At 40.6% G+C, this 18,201-nt stretch overlaps 1 protein-coding gene, 1 non-coding gene and 1 pseudogene across 8 annotated transcripts in view; 2 read left to right on the forward strand and 1 right to left on the reverse strand.

Annotated features, from left to right (window-relative positions):
• The window catches only part of GBF1 (golgi brefeldin A resistant guanine nucleotide exchange factor 1), a 132,375-nt gene that overhangs the window by 59,391 nt on the left and 54,783 nt on the right, over positions 1–18,201 (reverse strand). The window lies entirely within an intron of this gene.
• LOC118999477 (guanylate kinase-like) lies at positions 9,648–10,668 on the forward strand (annotated as a pseudogene).
• LOC118999552 (U6 spliceosomal RNA) lies at positions 11,721–11,825 on the forward strand. The gene has a single exon (XR_005069132.1). It is a non-coding gene; the product is annotated as a U6 spliceosomal RNA (small nuclear RNA).

Here is an 18,201-nt window from a genome sequence, read left to right on the forward strand (position 1 = left end):
TCAACAAGACCAGGAAGATTAATGAGGGTTTCTACATTCGACCTGCAAATCTTCACCTACCAGGGTGTAGGGTAGAGAATTCCAGCCCAGACGACCTCATAAATAACCCATAATATCACAAGTATTTGGGGCAGCTGAGCCCCAGCAAGGAAGGGCAGCCAGCCCTCTCCATCTTCTGTAACCCACACCACTGAGATGGCACAAGAATTTTACAGGACCACACAGTGGCCAGTTTTGTTTTCTGTCATGTAAGGGCCCACACCTCATAAATTCATTAACTGCAGTTTGGACTTGTGTGTACTCAGGAGAATATGAAGCTTCTTGGGGTAGTGTCTTTTCTAACAAAGTAGGAAAATAACCTGGTCTCCACAATACAAGACGCCTGCTTTAAAGTCATGAAATCTTTCCTTTGCCTAACAGCACAATTCCTCTTCATTAGCATCCACAGCTTGCTACTCCTGTGTAAGCCTCTGGAGTACACATTCAGAACTACTTTCTTGGTCCTGACAAAGTAAGCACTGACTAGGAAGAACTACATCCATAGGACATAATAGGAACCTACATTTCCTTGGCCCTGATTTCACCATTAGGAGACTACCAAGTTGAGCCTAGCCAAGCCTCAGATCTCCACAGGGTAAGGTACATCTTTGCCTTAACCAGCTTAGGAAAAAGCAACAGGCCACAATTAAACTCAACTCACTGGAAACCTCTTTCTTTCTCAGAGACTGCAGGAACTTGAGGAAAACACCATGAGCACAGTTGTTTCTTCTAGAGAAACCAAAGAGAAACAGGTGTTTCTATTTTGTTGCATCACAGATTCACAGACTAGGATTGCCAAAAGAATGGTTTTACTCCCGTTAAAGACCCTTTACACTGCATAGGCAACAGTGGATCAGCCACTAAGATTCTCTCACAAGGCATACAATTGCCAACTAAAATAGTCAGGTATCTATGAACTAAAAGCTAAACTTCAATAACATTAAAATATAAGTGAACCAAAGACTTGGTGCCAGGTTATCAGGTTTATAAATGCTTGCTAAGCAATCTAAGCACAGAGCTGCCATGACTACAGCTGAGAAGGGAAGAGACCCATTAAATGTATCATTCCCACTCAACCCCACAGTAGAAAAGGGGCAGAAAGAGATTTAACATTTTCTAAGTTTGTAAACATTCCACCATAACAAGGAACCAGGTCTAAAAGTGGGGCCCACTCAAGCTCTTCATTAAGTGAAGGAGGAGCTAAGGGAATTATTAAGTCTGGATTTCTGATTTCCAGTTAAGATGCAATGGGAGAAAACTCACTTGCTGGGAAAATGCCCTGATAAACTAGGGAACCTATAAACTCAATACTCAGTTCCACTGGTGTAGTTCAACTTGGAGAAATTCACAGGGCACAGGAATTGTTTATTCTACAAAGACAACAAAGACAGTTCAGTTGAATGGGAACAGAAGAAAATTAGATCCATACCTACAATTCATGTTTTCCTGATAGCCAGGCTGGTTAGCATGAAGTTCCTAAGGGGTTGATGGGGTTAAATGACAGGAGCTTTATCACCCTAACCAAATTAAAGCCCCTAAGTTCCCTTCAGAATAGCAACAGGACATCATCCTGGAGAAAAAGATGTGTATATGCAGAAACTCTTCTTGATAATTGCAAAAGGCTCAACTGTTTCTCTCTACCTACGTACCCTGTACCATTTCTTTACCTTCCTATCCCTGCAAGACCCCTCCTGGTTCCAAGAAAATAACCATCCCACATATAGAGTCCAAAGCCCTCTTTTCAGCCAATCAGCCCAACTTAAGGCTCAAGCCAGTGGCCTCACAACAGCGAGGGACATTAATCAGAAGTGTTACCATACTAAGATCACATGTATACACCACAGCAATCTGCTTCGACACAGGGCTGTCAAATCTTTTGGCATCTCTGGGCCACATTGGAAGAAGAGCTGTCTTGGGCAACACATTAAATACATAAACACAAAAACTGATGACCAAAAACAAAAGTCTGTGCATAATTTTTGTGATATCTGCCACCACAGATATGCAAAAAAGTCTTCACATAATAACCCTAATTATGCAGCAGCCCTTTCGATAATCTTTTAAAATCATCAAGCAGGTCCCAAGTTTGTGAACTTTAATATAAGAAATGTACATATTTAAGTAATAAAACTTAGTGATAAAACTAAGTAATGTTTTAAGTAAATTTACAATTTTGTCTTGGGCCACATTCATAGCCATCCTGGGCCACGTGTGGCCTGCAGGTTGGACACCCCTGGCTTAGAGCTGGAGCCCCAATAAAGACGAGGAGTATTTATAGTACTTAAGAGCTCCTCTGTCCCTTGCCAGAGGGACATTCCTGTCCTTCTAGCAAAGAAGTCCTCAAACCATAAGAGGAAAGATGCTCCCCGGACATAAGGAACTTATGTTGCAAAAATCTACGGGAAGGGGACTTCTGAAACCAGCAGCAAACTTTCTTTCCTCAAAACACTCCAAAAAAGAGCACCCTGCACACTGCTGAGTCCCCAGGCCGTCATGTACACAGGAACGGGGCCATCCAGCAGGATGCACCAGGCTCCAGGAATGCTGAAGTCTACATATTTGCCATTCAACACCAAAATGGCTTTTCAAGTTCAGTCAGCTATAAATGTTGCTTTGTTTTAATTTTCCACTGAACTTCCTGGAACCTATTATCCAACTGTCAGAGATGTATATTTAGTAAGAGCAACATGGCCTCTTTGCCACTGCCCCACTGCTCATGTCACTTCTAATAAATAGAAAATCACCCCTTCCTCAAGGCCACAAACTGACCAACTCTCCCCTCCTCGGTACCTGCAAACCTCAAATTTCTCTTAGGTTAACTCCACTACAAGGTTTCCTAACAGTCCCAGGAAAACACTCTAGTGCTTATACTCACCAGAATACAAGCGTGTACGCATGCTTCTATTTTAGGGGAGACCAGTAGTAGAAATGACCTAACAGAGACCAGAAATCTAACACAGATTAATAGGAATCTCAATCAATACAAGCATAGCTGACTTTGAAATATTCAATGCTAATGTAATATTTAACAGGGAAGATTTGAAAAACTAAAATCAGGGCTAAGAAGAATAAGCAGGGCAGGTGTATGACTTCAATTTCCCCTCAGGAAGCTAGTTTGAAAATATAACCTACTTTTGGTCAGAACACCAGGCACAACTTTTTCCAGTCTGTCAGGATACTTTTGCCTTTTTGAGCTACTGACACTTTTTTACTCTGACATTAAACAGTAGTAATAGACCAGACTTGAATAACAAACATGTGTACCCTACCACTTTTTCAATTCACCACTTCTGTCAACTACAAATTTGCCTAAATCCTGTAAATATCCATGTGGCCTCTTTCCAATTTCACAATATCCAACACAACTCTTTAAGCCCAACAAAATACATATATATATGTATATATATATTCCTATAAATATATATCTAAAATATAGGTTGTCATATTTTCCTAAATTATACAAATGTAAACCAAGAATCACAAAATGAGATTTGTCTATAACACATAAACACAGAATAAATTAAACTTGAATTGAAGGCAATTTCTAAGACTAACCTAGCACCACTAAATTAGCTTCTGATTAAAGCTTTATAACCACAGATCTAGAATAGGGAGAAAATCCAGGAGAACAAAATACAGCTTACCTTTCAGTCTAAAAACTAATAACTAAGTTCCAGATCCACAAACAAGGACACAAAAAATCATAACTTAGAAAGACCAAAAATTCTCAAAAGAATAAAAAATGGCAGCCTAACTTAAATAAATATAGTGCCCCAGAGCTGCCGTGGAAGCAGCCAGGGAAGGTGGGCAAGCAACATCTTACAAAGGAGGATAATGAGGCAAAGCTAAGAAGGCCACAAACTGAACTGCCTAAAGAGAAAGAGCAAACTTCCTTTTTACAGCCTCTGGAGCCTGACTCTGACAGTGGGGAAAAGTCGGTATTATCAGGGGAAACAGTAGACTGCCTCTTGCCATTTCATTTTAATGATCTTACACTAAGTTCCCCAAAGCCCATCTTATCAGCATTAACAACCAAAATAATATATACCCTTGCATCCAAATACTTAATATTTACTATTTCAACTACTAAGAGGGGCTCTGAAGATCCAAGATCAATTGCAATCAATAACTTTTCTGAGACAAAAGTTTGAATACTCACTGAGGCTAATTTGTACCAGTAAATTATTTAGCTTACGAGTAAGCCTGAAAAAACTGCTCAGCAGCTACAAATTTAAGCCCATCCTCCACATTCTAAGAAACTGTTAACATACATAACATCATTAAATATACAGCTCAATGAATTTTTACAAACTTAACCATCAGCACCCAGAACATTACCAGCACCTAGAAATTCCTATCATGACTTCTTCCCGTCAAAATCCCTCCAAAGGTAACCATTATCTTGACTTTTAATACCACTGATTTGCCTTACCTAATCAATAAAAAGCACTTAATATATAAATGGTATCACGTAGTATGGACTCCTTTGTGTTTGGCTCCCTTTACTCGATATTACTCTAAAAAATTTCCTTTGTGTTATAATACGTTGTAGCTCACTAAATTCTACTTTCTGTGTAGTATTCCATTGTGAGTCTATACAACATGTTTACTTATCCATTTTATTTCTCTTTTAAACATATTTTATTTATTTATTTTTAGAGAGAGGGGAAGGGAAAGAGAAAGAGTGGGAGAGAAACATCAATGTGTGGTTGCCTCTCATGTGTCCCCTACTGGGGACCTGGCCTGCAACCCAGGCATGTGCCCTGACTGGGAATCGAACCGGCGACCCTTTGCTTCACAGGCCCATGTTCAATTCACTGAGCTACACCAGCCAGGGCTACCCATTTTATTTCTGATGGACATTTGGACAGTTCCTCTTCTTTAACTTTTATGACTAGCATTGCTATAAACATTCCGATACACATCTTTTGATGAACGTATGTATAAATTCCTGTTGTGCATATCTCTAGATATGGAATTGCTGGCTTACAGAATATAAGGGTATTGGTTCATTTTAGTCATTCTACTCTATGTGTGTAGTATTCCATTGTGGCTTGGAATTTCTCTAACAACTAATGAAGTTGAGTGCCTTTTCTTATGTTTATTGACTATTCAGATATACTCATTTGTGAGGCACCTGTTCAAGTCTGTCCATTTTTCTGTTGGAAAAACCTGCCCTTATTGATCATATACATTCTTATAGAGATGTTTTGTTTGTTTGCTGAGTTTGGTGATTTGTGAATATTGCTAGAAACATTCCTCTCAAAAATCAGGAGTGTACTGTACCTCACACATATCTCTATCATTCTCTGGATAAAACTCAAGTCCAAATAAGCTCATATTCCTATTTCTAACCAGTAGTTCCAACTTCTGACTCTATCATCCTGAGGCCCTCAACATCTAAGAATAGCAGGAAGCACTAAAGTGCCAGGTTCCAATAAGAGCTACAAATCATCTTCCCAATATAACAGGGACAAAGTGTGGGGAAAGAGGAAGAGAGAAAGCAATACTTTTCCTGGGATGAAAGTCCCTACAGCACACAGGTCTGATTAGTAAATGGAAATTCTAGATAGCCTCTGAATAGAATCCTTTTCCACCTTTCAAAATAATTTTCAGCTTAATGTCAGCTAAATTTAGTAACTACTCCCATTTGTCCATGGCAAGGAGATTCTTGGCTGGCTTTCCATGGTCATTACAGGCCTTCTCATGGATCCCTGAAATACGATGTGGCCATCAAAATGTCAGCACTTACCTGCTGCCCACACTCTAGACATTTGGTCTAGCTCTCAGGTCAGTGACTGATAACATGAGGAAATAAGACTAGCCTCAGATCTAATTCAAAAACAAACACCAGGTAATTCCTATGTTCTTGATAATATAAACTAATAACGATAATGATAGCCAACTCCTTGACCACATCAAGAACTACCTAAAGTGACAGGACCTCCAGAGCAATCACACAACAGTGGAAGAAAGAGCATTAACAGGAGCCTCCAAGTAGTGAAGCAGCAGTAATTCTGCTGATAAAAATTACCATGCTCAAAAACCTTCAATTATTTCCCACTTCTAACTGAACTAAAAAGAATAATAGAATTTTATAGAAATACCAGGAGGCTGAATTTTTTAGTGAATTTTGTGACTGTATGTAGTGAAACTAAAGTCAAGAGAGAGGTTAAGCCACTTACTCAAGATCACACACATAATTATGACAAAGGCCAATCTGTATTTCAAGTCTTCAGATTTCCAGTTAGGTCTCTTTTCATTATACCTAGGGGCCTTTCCCTCTGTTGGCAGTTAAGGCTCTCTATAACATGAATCCAACATACTTATTACCTTTCACTCCCACTGGATTCCTTGCTCTTACCCACACCTTGCATTGTCCTACCTCCATCCTTTCTGCAGGAATGCTCACCTTTTACTCTTTATCTGACCAGAACAGTACATGACACTCATTAAACGTGATTATCTTTGTATTCCACAAAGCACCCAAAAGTGTCTGGCATACAGAAGACATTAAACAAAAACTTATTGAAGTGACCTTTAGAAGAGAAACATGGTTGAAAGGACTTCAACTTCTAAAGCTAGGAAAGAGATAATGTTCATAATTACAAGTGCAGTGGTACCTCTTAATACTATTTTACTAAGGTGACTGAGTTTAAAGCTAACACTTTCTCAGGCACGTGGAACCAAGAATGCCAATTCATAGAGAAAAGGAAGTCTTAACACCAGGGATGGAAAGAAACTAAGGATGACAGGATAGCTCCACCATTTTACTGGTGAAAGTAAATGAAGCACAAAAAGGTAAAGTTGCTTGCCCAAGTTCACAGGGCTTTCAAATGTAGAATGTAATGATCCCTTTGAGATGCTGATGAAACATGAATCTTCTCCCCAGAAAAGTGTGTATGCATACGAGGTCTGTCTGGAAAAAGTCCAGCCATTGTTAATATAACAAGAACAGTTTGCATATCAGTGTAACCTGGCAGCCAAGGAGAATGGACTAGAATATGCATATGTGAACAATGATGACTTCACTGTACTAGTCAGTGGGGGAGGTAAACGCCATTGACCAAGTATGTGTACTGTGTGGCTGTCACATTCAAAATGATCAAGTGAATAGAGCAACGAATCTGCATCAAATTTTATGTTAAGCTTGAACATTCCTCCATGGAAACTGTGCAGATGATTCAGAAGGCTGCAGCTATGGGCAACTGGTGATTAGCAGCTTCATAATGACAATGTGCCCTCTCACACCTCACATCTCATGCAGAGGTTTTTTGGCAAAACATCTAATCACCCAGGTGACTCAGCCCCTCTATAACCTAGTTTTGGTACCCTGTGACTTCTGGTCTTCTCCAAAACTAAAATCACCTTTGAAAAGGAAAAGATTTCAGACCATCAATGAGATTCAGGAAAATACGATGGAGCAGCTCATGGCGACGGGAAGAACTGTGTGAGATCCCAAGATGCCTACTTTGAAGGGGACTGAGGTATCATTGTCCTATGTACCATGTTTCTTGCATCTTGTATCTTCTTCAATAAATGTCTCTATTATTCACAGCATATGGCTGGATATTTTCTGGACAGGCCCCATACACACAATTTTACATAAATTTTTTTAAATTTTATTTATTCTTTTTCTTTTTATTATATTTTGATTATGATATTACAGTTGTCCCATTCCCCCCCTTCACTCCCCTCCACCCTGCACACCCCTTCCCCACCATTCCCCCCTTTCACTCATGTCCATGTGTTACAAGTTCTTTGGATTCTATATTTCCCATACTATTCTTGCCCTTCCCCCTGTCTATTTTCTACCTACCATCTATGCTATTTATTCTCTGTACCTTCTCCTCTCTTCTCCTCCTCCCACTCCCCTGTTGCTAACCCTCCATGTGATCTCCATTTCTATGGTTCCACTCCTGATCTAGTTGTCCTCTTAGTTTGTTTTTTTTTTTTTTAGGTGTGGTTGTTAATAACTGGGTTTACTGTCCTTTTCACTGTTCATTTTTTTTAAATCTTCTTTTTCTTAGATAAGTCCCTTTAACATTTCATACAATAAGAGCTTGGATGATGAACTCCTTGAACTGGACCTTATCTGAGAAGCACTTTATCTGACCTTCCATTCTAAATGAGAGCTTTGCTGGATAGAGCAATCTTGGATCTAGGTACTTGCCTTTCATGACTTGGAATACTTCTTTCCAGCCCCTTCTTGCCTGTAAGGTCTCTTTTGAGAAATCAGCTGGCAGTCTGATGGGAACTCCTTTGTAGGTGACTGTCCCCTTATCTCTTGCTGCTTCTAGCATTCTCTCCTTCATTCTAATCTTGGCTAATGTAATTATGATGTGCCTTGGTGTGTTCCTTCTTGGGTCCAACTTCTTTGGGACTCTCTGAGCTGCCTGGATTTCCTGGAAGTCTATTTCCTTTGCCAGACTGGGGAAGTTCTCCTTTATTATTTGTTCAAATCCGTTTTCCACTTGTTGCTCTTCCTCTTCCCCTTCTGGTACTCCTATAATTCGGATGTTGGACCATTTAAAGATATCCTGGAGGTTCCTAAGCCTCTCCTCATTTTTTTGAATTCTTGTTTCTTCATTCTTTTCTGTTTGGTCATTTTTTTCTTCCTTCTGGTCTACTCCCTTGATTTGAGTCCCAGTTTCCTTTCCATCACTATTGGTTTCCTGTGCATTTCCCTTCATTTTAATTAGTTTAGCCTTCATTTGTTCCTCTAATTTGTGACTAAAATCAAACAGTTTTGTGAGCATCCTGATGACTTAGTGTTTTGAACTGTGCCTCTGATAGGTTGGCTATCTTTTGGTCACTTAGAAGTACTGGCTCTGGGGCTTTGAGCTGTTCTTCTTGAGCCATAATGTTTTGGTCTGTTTCTGCCTGTTACGTATGAGGGGCAGAGCTCAGGTGTTCACCAGGGCAAAGCGACCCAAGTCACTGGGCTGTGAGGCTGTATGTGGGGGCGGGGTTAGAGAGGGGCAATGGCGTTTGTTCTGGTCTCTCTTGGATTTTGGTCCCCTCTGCTGCTTCCTGTAAGCAAACTGGGCCCCTCTGGTGCTGGTTCCCAGATATGTGGGCTTGTGTACCCTCTGGGTGCCTGTGGGTCTCTCCAACAAACTCTGTGAGCCTGGGAGCTTCTCCCAGGAGAAAACCCCCGAGAGTTTTTCCAACTGGTGCTTTCAGGCTCTAATTCCCAGCACTGGGGCCTTAGCCTGCACAGTTTGTCTCACTGCTCGCTCCTTCACCCGGTTTATCTGAGTATGAACGTGTGACCGTGGTCAGCCAGGCACCCTGCGCCCTCACTGGGTCCACCTGTTACCACCCCATGCCTGGGATCTGCCAACTTCCGCCTGCTGGCCTGTCGGTCCAGGTGCTTTTACTTGCGCTACCCCTCTCCACAAGCTGCCAACTCTGCCCCTCTTACCAGTCTGGCTGAATGGTTCGTTGTTGTCGGACTTCTGTAAAGTTTAATTTTCTGTGTTTTGGTTGCATTTTTGTTACTAAAACTTTATCTTTAAACTTGGTTGTGTGAGGAGGCACAATGTTTCCACTTACTCCTCCATCTTGGCTGGAAGTCTCAATTTTACATCTAATTTCAGGGTGTTTATTAAGCCCATGAATCCCATCCCAAGACCACAGGTCAGGATGTCTGATTTCAATCTTTCTTAAGTCAATATATTGTATAAAATTTTATAAATTTACTTACAACTACACAAGGAGAACCTTTTTCTTATACTTAATTCCCATATCAACATTTTGTTCCAGGCACTGATGTAGGCCCTGTGAGTGGAAGTGGGCTGGTGCAGCATTGGCTCTGCCTGCCTCTCCCCTCACTCCCGCAAGGTGTGGAACCCACTGGCTAAATCCCATTGGACGTCATATTAAAAGCTGGTACCTCTGTACCAGTTCTCAAAATATGAGGCAATTCTCCTGGCATCAAAAGCTCCAGAGAGCCTGTAAAACCCCACAGCCTGTGGACTTCATGCTGGATGCCATTGTGGACTCTGAAGGATACGGAGGGGCAGAGAGGGGAAGCAGTCTGACACTTCTCCCCAAGGGATGTCAGGACCAAGGCCTATCATACTGAGGGGATCTTCTTGGGCTAGGAAGAGAGTACCCTGCTCAAGAGACTCCTGCAAGAGCATAGCAGCATCTTCAGGCTCAGTGTGTCTCACACCACAAAGGAACCAAGGCCCAAAAAAGGAGAACAGCAAAGACTACTATTTTACTTTGTGATCAGGGAGGTAATGCAGCAAAATGTGGGTGTGTTTAACATAAAGTAGACTGATCTGAGGCCCATCTTTGTGCAGCCACCTTCACTGCAAGTTCAGGGGCAGAGGATGTGGCAGCAGAACATGAAGATAGAGAAGAGCCTGGCCAAGCGGCTGGCCGCTGCCCCAGCAGACTTGGAAAGCAGCAAGAGCTCGGCCTGTTTGACCTGATCATCATCAATGATAGCCTAGACAAGGCCTACTGGGACCTGAAGGAGGTGCCCTTGAGGAAATGAAAGGTCCAAGGGGCTGGCTGCTCCTGAGGATACCAACAGCTGTGTCTTCCCTGGACAGGACCCTGCACCCACCACAGTGGCCAAGGTGTCCCTGACCAGGTGGACCTGCCTGCCTCTCACCTTGCTCTCCATGCCCATTTCTCGGTGCTCCCTGACCAATCCTACTCTCCTGTGTGAGCTGAGCAGGAGTCCTAATAAAGAACTGCTGGTTAGAGTGTCAATAGTTTTTTTAAAAGGTTATGTTCCAGAATTCTAATATTCTAAGACATAGGAATTCCTTTTTCATTTTACTTTACCCTTCTCTGAATATCTTTCAGATCTCTCTCAGATGCTGCAACCAGAACTTCATAGGGTACTTTAAGGTGTTGGCATGCTACAATTTTGTTTTCAAATCCTGTAGAACAAAGCCCACTATTATAAGGACCTCTTTAACAACAGAGCAAATCAGAAGCCAATGTATTCAGAGAACAGTCTACACTCCCTTTCCCTATAAAAGGTTAAAGACTCATATATAGTTTATATTTTCCCTCTTAGCATATATTGGCTTAAACTTAAATCTCATATTCCATTTTTCTATTTGTACATGTTTTTGTAGTTATTTTATTCCCATTAGAAGAACTCAATTTTATGTGAAGATGGAGACTTCATTATATGCTCTCTAAAGGCAGTAGCTGTGAAGTCAAAAAGATCTATATTGAAATTCTAGTTCTGGTGCAACCATGGCAAATAAACTTCTCTAAGTCTCAGTTTCCACATCTGTAAAATAGAGATTTTAATAAACATAACTCAAAAAATAAAAACAATAATAACCATAACTCATAGGCTTGCCTCAGAATTAAATAAAATGTATATAAAACATTCAGATAAGAATAGCTAAAAAAATTTTGAAACAGCTAGGTACTGAGAGGGTACTTGCCTTGTATATAAAAATGTGTCATAAACAATAATAATGTTAGACAGCCCTGGCTTGTGTGGCTCAACAGACTGAGTGCTGGCCTGAAAACTGAAAGGTCACTAGTTCAATTCCCAACCAGGGCACATGCCAGGGTTGCAGGCCAGGTCTCTGGTTGGGGGCATGTGATAGAGCAACTGATTGATGTATCTCTCGCACATCAATGTTTCTCTCCCTCTCTTTCTCCCCTGCTTCTGGTCTCTAAAAATGAATGAATAGTGCTTGCTCTGGCAGCATTACACTAAAACTGGAACGATACAGAGAAGATTAGCATGGCCCCTGCGCAAGGATAACACGCAAATTCATGAAGTGTTCCATATTTAAACATAAATAAATAAATAAATAAATAAATAAATAAATAAAAGTGAATGAATAAAATCTTTAAAAAAATGTTAGACAGAATTCAGAGTACGTGATAGAGAATTAGGTCAAATGATCATTAGTGCTCTTCCCAATTTTAATGTTACACCTTAACCTGGGGAACCCTGCAACTGTACAGTATGAGTTGCCTGAATATATCAGAGGAGGAAGCTTAGAGACACCATAATCCTTAACCTGTTCTCATTCAGGTATAGCAGCATCTGTATGGCAACACCCTGGGTTAAATCAGACAGCTGAAGCAGAACGGAGTCATCAAGATTATCTATGACTTTAGGAAGGCTGCATAAGGATTTTCTAGCAAAAACATGATAGATATCAAAGTCATTTTACACGAGTCATATATGGCCAATTGATTTTGACAAACATGTGAAGACCATTCTATAAATACAGGATAGTCTTTTTTACAAGATATCCACATACAAAACAATGAAGCTGGACCCCTACCTCACACTATATACAAAAATTAACTCAAAATGGATCAAAGACCTAAATTAAATGTAAGAGCTCAAACTACAAAACTCTTAGAAGAAAACATAAGTGTAAGTTTTATACCAGGGTTTTTCAGCCTTGGCACTAATAATAGTTTGAGCCAGATAATATTCTGTGCACTGCGGGATGTTTAGCAGCATTCCACCTGACCTCTCTCTGTTATATAACAGTAGCACACCTCTCTCCCCAGTGTTGACAACCAAAAATGCCTCAAGATATTGTCAGATTTCCCTTGGGAGGCAAAATCACCCGGCTCAGAATTAGTATTTTAGACTAAATAATATTCCTTATACTCCTAGACCCTTACAAAATTACCAATGTCTATGCCACGATGACCTGAATGGTTATTTCCTTAGTAGACAAAGTTGAAGAGCTTTTCAGAAAAGTCATTTAGCATTCCATAATCCATCATTTGAGATGATCTCAGAACACTGATTAAGACTTTAGTCCCATTTTGAAAACAGTCCCATTTTGAAAAGTTCCTTCCTAATGATTTTTTTTTTTAGAGGGAGTGGAAGGGGGAGGAAGGGAGAAAGGGAGAGGAGGAAAGGAAGGGAGGGAGGGAGATAGAGAGTGATATGGATTTGTTGTTCTACTTATTTATACATTGATTTGTTCATTCTTGTATATGCCCTGACTGGGGACTGAACCCGCAACCTTGGCACATTGGGATGATGCTCTAACCAACTGAGCTACCCAGCAGGTAGAAGTTTTAAGAAGTTCTAAGTCCAAATTTTAAGAAGTTCTCAGTCAAATCTTTCCATTAAGAGGGCACAGATCAGTATAATGATTTTTTTGGTATGCTGTTTTTGATAACAACTTCATTAAGATATAATTCACGTACCATATCCCTTTATAATTCACGTACCATTGATCCCTTTAAAAAACATAATTAAATTTTTTAGTATATTCAGAAATGTGCACCTAATCATGATGATTTTTAAAACTGCTGATCTTCTTATATTTTATTTTTAAATATATTTTATTGATTATGCTATTACAGTTGTCCCATTTTCCCCCTTCACTCCCCTCCACCCTACATACCCTCTCCCACTCACATTCCCCACCTTCAGTTCATATCCATGTGTCATACTTATAAGTTCTTTAGCTTCTACATTTTCCCATACTATTCTTGCCCTCCCCCTGCCTATTTTCTACCTACCATCTATGCTATTTGTTCTCTGTACCTTTCCCCCCTCTCTCTTCCTCCCACCCGTTTGTTGGTAACCTTCCATGTGATCTCTATTTCTGCGGTTCTGTTCCTGTTCTAGTTGTTTGCTTGGTTTGTTTTTGTTTCTGTTTTAGGTATGGTCATTAATAATTGTGAGTTTGCTGTCATTTTACTGTACATATTTTTTATCTTCTTCTTCTTAGATAAGTCCCTTTAACATTTCATACAATAAGAGCTTGGATGATGAACTCCTTTAACTTGACCTTATCTGAGAAGCACTTTATCTGCCCTTTCATTCTAAATGAAAGCTTTGCTGGATAGAGCAATCTTGGATCTAGGTACTTGCCTTTCATGACTTGGAATACTTCTTTCCAGCCCCTTCTTGCCTGTAAGGTCTCTTTTGAGAAATCTGCTGACAGTCTGATGGGCACTCTTTTGTAGGTGACTGTCCCCTTATCTCTTGCTGTTTCTAGAATTCTCTCCTTCATTTTAATCTTGGCTAATGTAACGATGATGTGCCTTGGTGTGTTCCTCCTTGGGTTCAACTTCTTTGGGACTCTCTGAGCTTCCTGGACTTCCTGGAAGTCTGTTTCCTTTGCCAGATTGGGAAATTTTCCTTTATTAGTTGTTCAAATAAGTTTTCCACTTGTTGCTCTTCCTCTTCCCCTTCTAGTATCCCTATAATTTGGATGTTGAAACGTTTAAAGATGTCCTGGAGGTTCCTATACCTCTCCTCATTTTTTTAAATTCTTGTTTCTTCATTCTTTTCTATTTGGTTGTTTCTTTCTTCTTTCTGGTCTACTCCATTAATTTGAGCTCCAGTTTCCTTTCCTATCACTATTGATTCCCTACATTTTCCTTTATTTCAGTTAGCATAGCCTTCATTTTTTCCTCTATTTTGTGACCAAACTCAACCAATTCTGTGAGCACCCTGATTACCAGAGTTTTGACCTGTGCATCTGATAGGTTGGCTATCTCTTTGACGCTTAGTTGTATTTGTTCTGGGGCTTTTATCTGTTCTTTCGTTTGGCCCTTTTTTTTTTTGTCTTGATGCACCTGTTATGTAGTGAGGGGCAGAGCCTTAGGTGTTCACCAAGGAGGGGCAACCCAGTCACTGGGTTGTGACACTGTATGTGGGGGCAGGGTCCAAGAGGGAACAATGGCATTTGCTCCACTCTCTGCTGGATTTCAGTCCCCTCCACCTCTTCCCCCAAGCAAAGTGGGCCCTTCTGATGCTGATTTCCATGTGGGTAGGCTTGTGTATATTTAGGACCCTATGGATCTCTCCAATGAATTCTCCTGTGAGGCTGGGAGTTTCTCCTGCTGCCTCAATCCCCACAGGTGTTTTCAATCAGAGGTTTGAGGTTTTACTTCCCCACACTGGGACCCTGGGTTGTTCGGTCTGTCCTGCTACTCAGTTTCGCCTGGTTTATCTGCATGCAAATGTGGGATTATCTGGTCCAACAGCCGCCTTGTGTACCTCGCCCCTCCACAATTCACTGCCTTGCTGGGTCCACCCACTGCAACCCCATGCCCGGGGTTTGCCAGCTGCTGATTTTTTTGCTGAGACCCCTCTCTGCCAGGCCACCCGACTCCACCTCTTCCACCGGTCTGGATGAATGTGTCTCTTTTAACTCCTTGGTTGTCGGACTTCCACACAGTTCAGTTTTCTGTCAGTGCTAGTTGTTTTTTTGTTTCTAAATTCTTATTGTCCTTCTTTTGGTTGTGTGAGGAGGCACAGTGTGTCTTCCTATGCCTCCATCTTGGCCGGAAGTCCTCTTATATTTTAAACCACTGTTCTAACTAACCACTCACCATAACTCCCAGGAAACTAAAAACCAAAACCCAAAGCAAAGCAAATCAACAGACTAGTCACACTGGCATTGACTCCTCACAATCTAGAAAAAAGTAATGTTCCTTATAGCAATCAATGACTTAGCCACATATATATATATAAGAAAGACAAACTATGAAAGAAACAAATCAAATGATAAAACTTTGCTTGAAATTTAGTGTCCATGCTGTAAAGAAGTTAGGAAAAAGGTAAGTCATTCCTAAACCAAAGTTCTATACCAAGAACCCCATTTTTCCTCTTTCCTGAATTCCAGTGTCATTAGTTAAAATTTATATAATTCACAGACCAGCAAGTGCTAGTAAGACTAGTAAGTAACTACTGTAACAGGGACTGTGAGGTCAGAATCCTTTTTACTATCAATGCAACTTGTTTTGATTCAGGGTCTCAGCACTTGTACAAGACAACCAACTTACATGACGGCAAGGTCAAGGATTCACTTTAGAGCCTCTTTTTCACTGTAGCACAACTACAATGCCACTTTGACTTTAACTTTTTTTCCCCTTTAGCTCTTGAATAATGCTTGCCCTGCTACTGTCAGTGTCTAATCCAGAGACTGGCTGGTGGGAGGAAATGTTTCTGGAAGCCACAGCTGTTATACAAACCAATTATCATCTTCCAAGTATGAGAACCACTTCCAGCTCCTTCTTTGATCAGTTTGCTCAATCAAAATTTCAGATCAGATGTGAAGCCAGAGAAAGGAGCTATGGCTTCCAAAACCAAAGCTATTTTGTTGAAGAATAATATCAAGGGAACTGTACGCACAGCCCAAAAAGAAGCCAGCTGCAACACACTCCAGAAACACTAGACCTAATTGTCCCCTGCCTTCCAGAAGTCCTCAAGTCCCTTGCTGAGTCATGTGAAATCACATACTCCATCTGACTCATGGTTACTCATTGTCCTCACTGTACACTAACTGTACCTATGCAGATGGTATAACAGTTTATTCCATTGTCCTTTCAATGAATGTCACTAAATTTAGTATCATACTTTTAATTATAAAAATAACAATAAAACAGTCATTTAGTCATACACTACATATCAGGTACTGTGATAAACACTTTAGATACATTATCTTATTTATAATTTTCACAATGATCTTTTTTTAAAATATTTTATTTATTTTAAGATTTTATTTATCTATCCTTAGAGGGGAAGGGAAGGAGAGAAGGAGAGAAATATCAATGTATGGTTGCCTCTCGTGAGTCCCCGCTGGGAATTGGCCTGCAACCCAGGAATGTGCCCTGACTGGGAATCGAACCGCGATCATGTGGTTCACAGGCCCGCGCCCAATCCACTGAGCTACACCAGCCAGGTACAGTGATCTTATAATAAAGGTTTTATTACTATCTCCATTTTCCCCATTTTTTTACTCTTAATTTATTTTCTAAAGTGAACATACAATAAATTGACTTCCTTCTTTTTTGGTGTACTTTGTTATTAGTTTTAACATATAAATAAAGTCATGTAACCACCACCACTATGAGGATACAGAACAGTTCTATCAATTCAAACATTCCCTCAATTGCTCTTTTTTGTAGCACACCTTGTCCCCACCTCTAATCTCTGGCAAACATAATATGTTCCTTGTCTCCATAGTTTTGCCTTTCCAGATGCCAAATAATGAAATCATTCACTTGGCATAATGACTTTGAGATTCATCTAAGCTCTTATGTGTATCAATAGTTTATTCTTCCTTATTGCTCTCTTATGGTAGTATTCCATAATGTTTTCATTTTACAGATAAGGCAGCTGAGGTTCATAAAGATTAAGTAATCTACTGAAGGTCACAAAGGTGAGGACAGTATTTAAGTCCAGCTCTAGAGTGTGACTCTAGAATCCATACTCTTAACTACTATGCTATAATATCCCCTATTAGTTGAGGCTCTCAGATGAGAAGTCCATAATGCTGATGTAAACATGTAAGGATCTTTTAGAACAACAAAATAAGTGAGTTCCATGTTTACCAAAAAAGAGGCTGAAAATAGTTCGTCAAGACTTCTAGCCTTCTGCCACGGCCCTCACCGGTGCTGAAGGGCAACTAAGTCTCTGGGTTGTGACGCTGTATGTGGGGGCGGGGTCAAAGAGGGACTCTGGCGTCCTGTCCGCCGCCTGCCGCCACGGCCCTCACCGGTGCTAAAGGCACATCATAATTACATTAGCCAAAACCAAAATGAAGGAGAGAATCCTAGAAGCAGCAAGAGATAAGGGGACAGTCACCTACAAAGGAGTACCCATCAGACTGTCAGTGGATTTCTCAAAAGAGACCTTACAGGCAAGAAGGGGCTGGAAAGAAGTATTCCAAGTCATGAAATCCAAAGACCTACAGCCAAGATTGCTTTATCCAGCAAAACTTTCATTTAGAATGGAAGGACAGATAAAGTGCTTCTCAGATAAGGTCAAGTTCAAGGAGTTCATCATCACCAAGCCCTTATTATATGAAATGCTAAAGGGACTTATATAAGAAAAAGAAGATGAAAAATATGAACAGTGAAAGGACAGCAAACACACAGTTATTAACAACCACACCTAAAACAAAAGCAAACCAAGAAGACAGCTAGATCAGGAGTGGAACCATAGAAATGAAGAACACATGGAGGGTTAGAAACAGGGGGGTGGGAGGGGGAGAAGAGGGGAGAAGGCACAGAAAATAGCATAGATGGTAGGCAGAAAATAGATAGGGGGGAGGGCGAGAATAGTGGGGGAAATATAGAATCCAAAGAACTTGAGACACATGGTTATAAACTAAGGGGGGGAGAATGGTGGGGGAGGGAGGGTGTGGGTGGAGGGGATTGAAGGGGGGGAAT

The sequence above is a fragment of the Sturnira hondurensis genome, unplaced genomic scaffold (assembly GCF_014824575.4).
Source record: "Sturnira hondurensis isolate 20B ecotype Veracruz unplaced genomic scaffold, ASM1482457v3 Scaffold0014854, whole genome shotgun sequence".
Taxonomy (NCBI): domain Eukaryota; kingdom Metazoa; phylum Chordata; class Mammalia; order Chiroptera; family Phyllostomidae; genus Sturnira; species Sturnira hondurensis.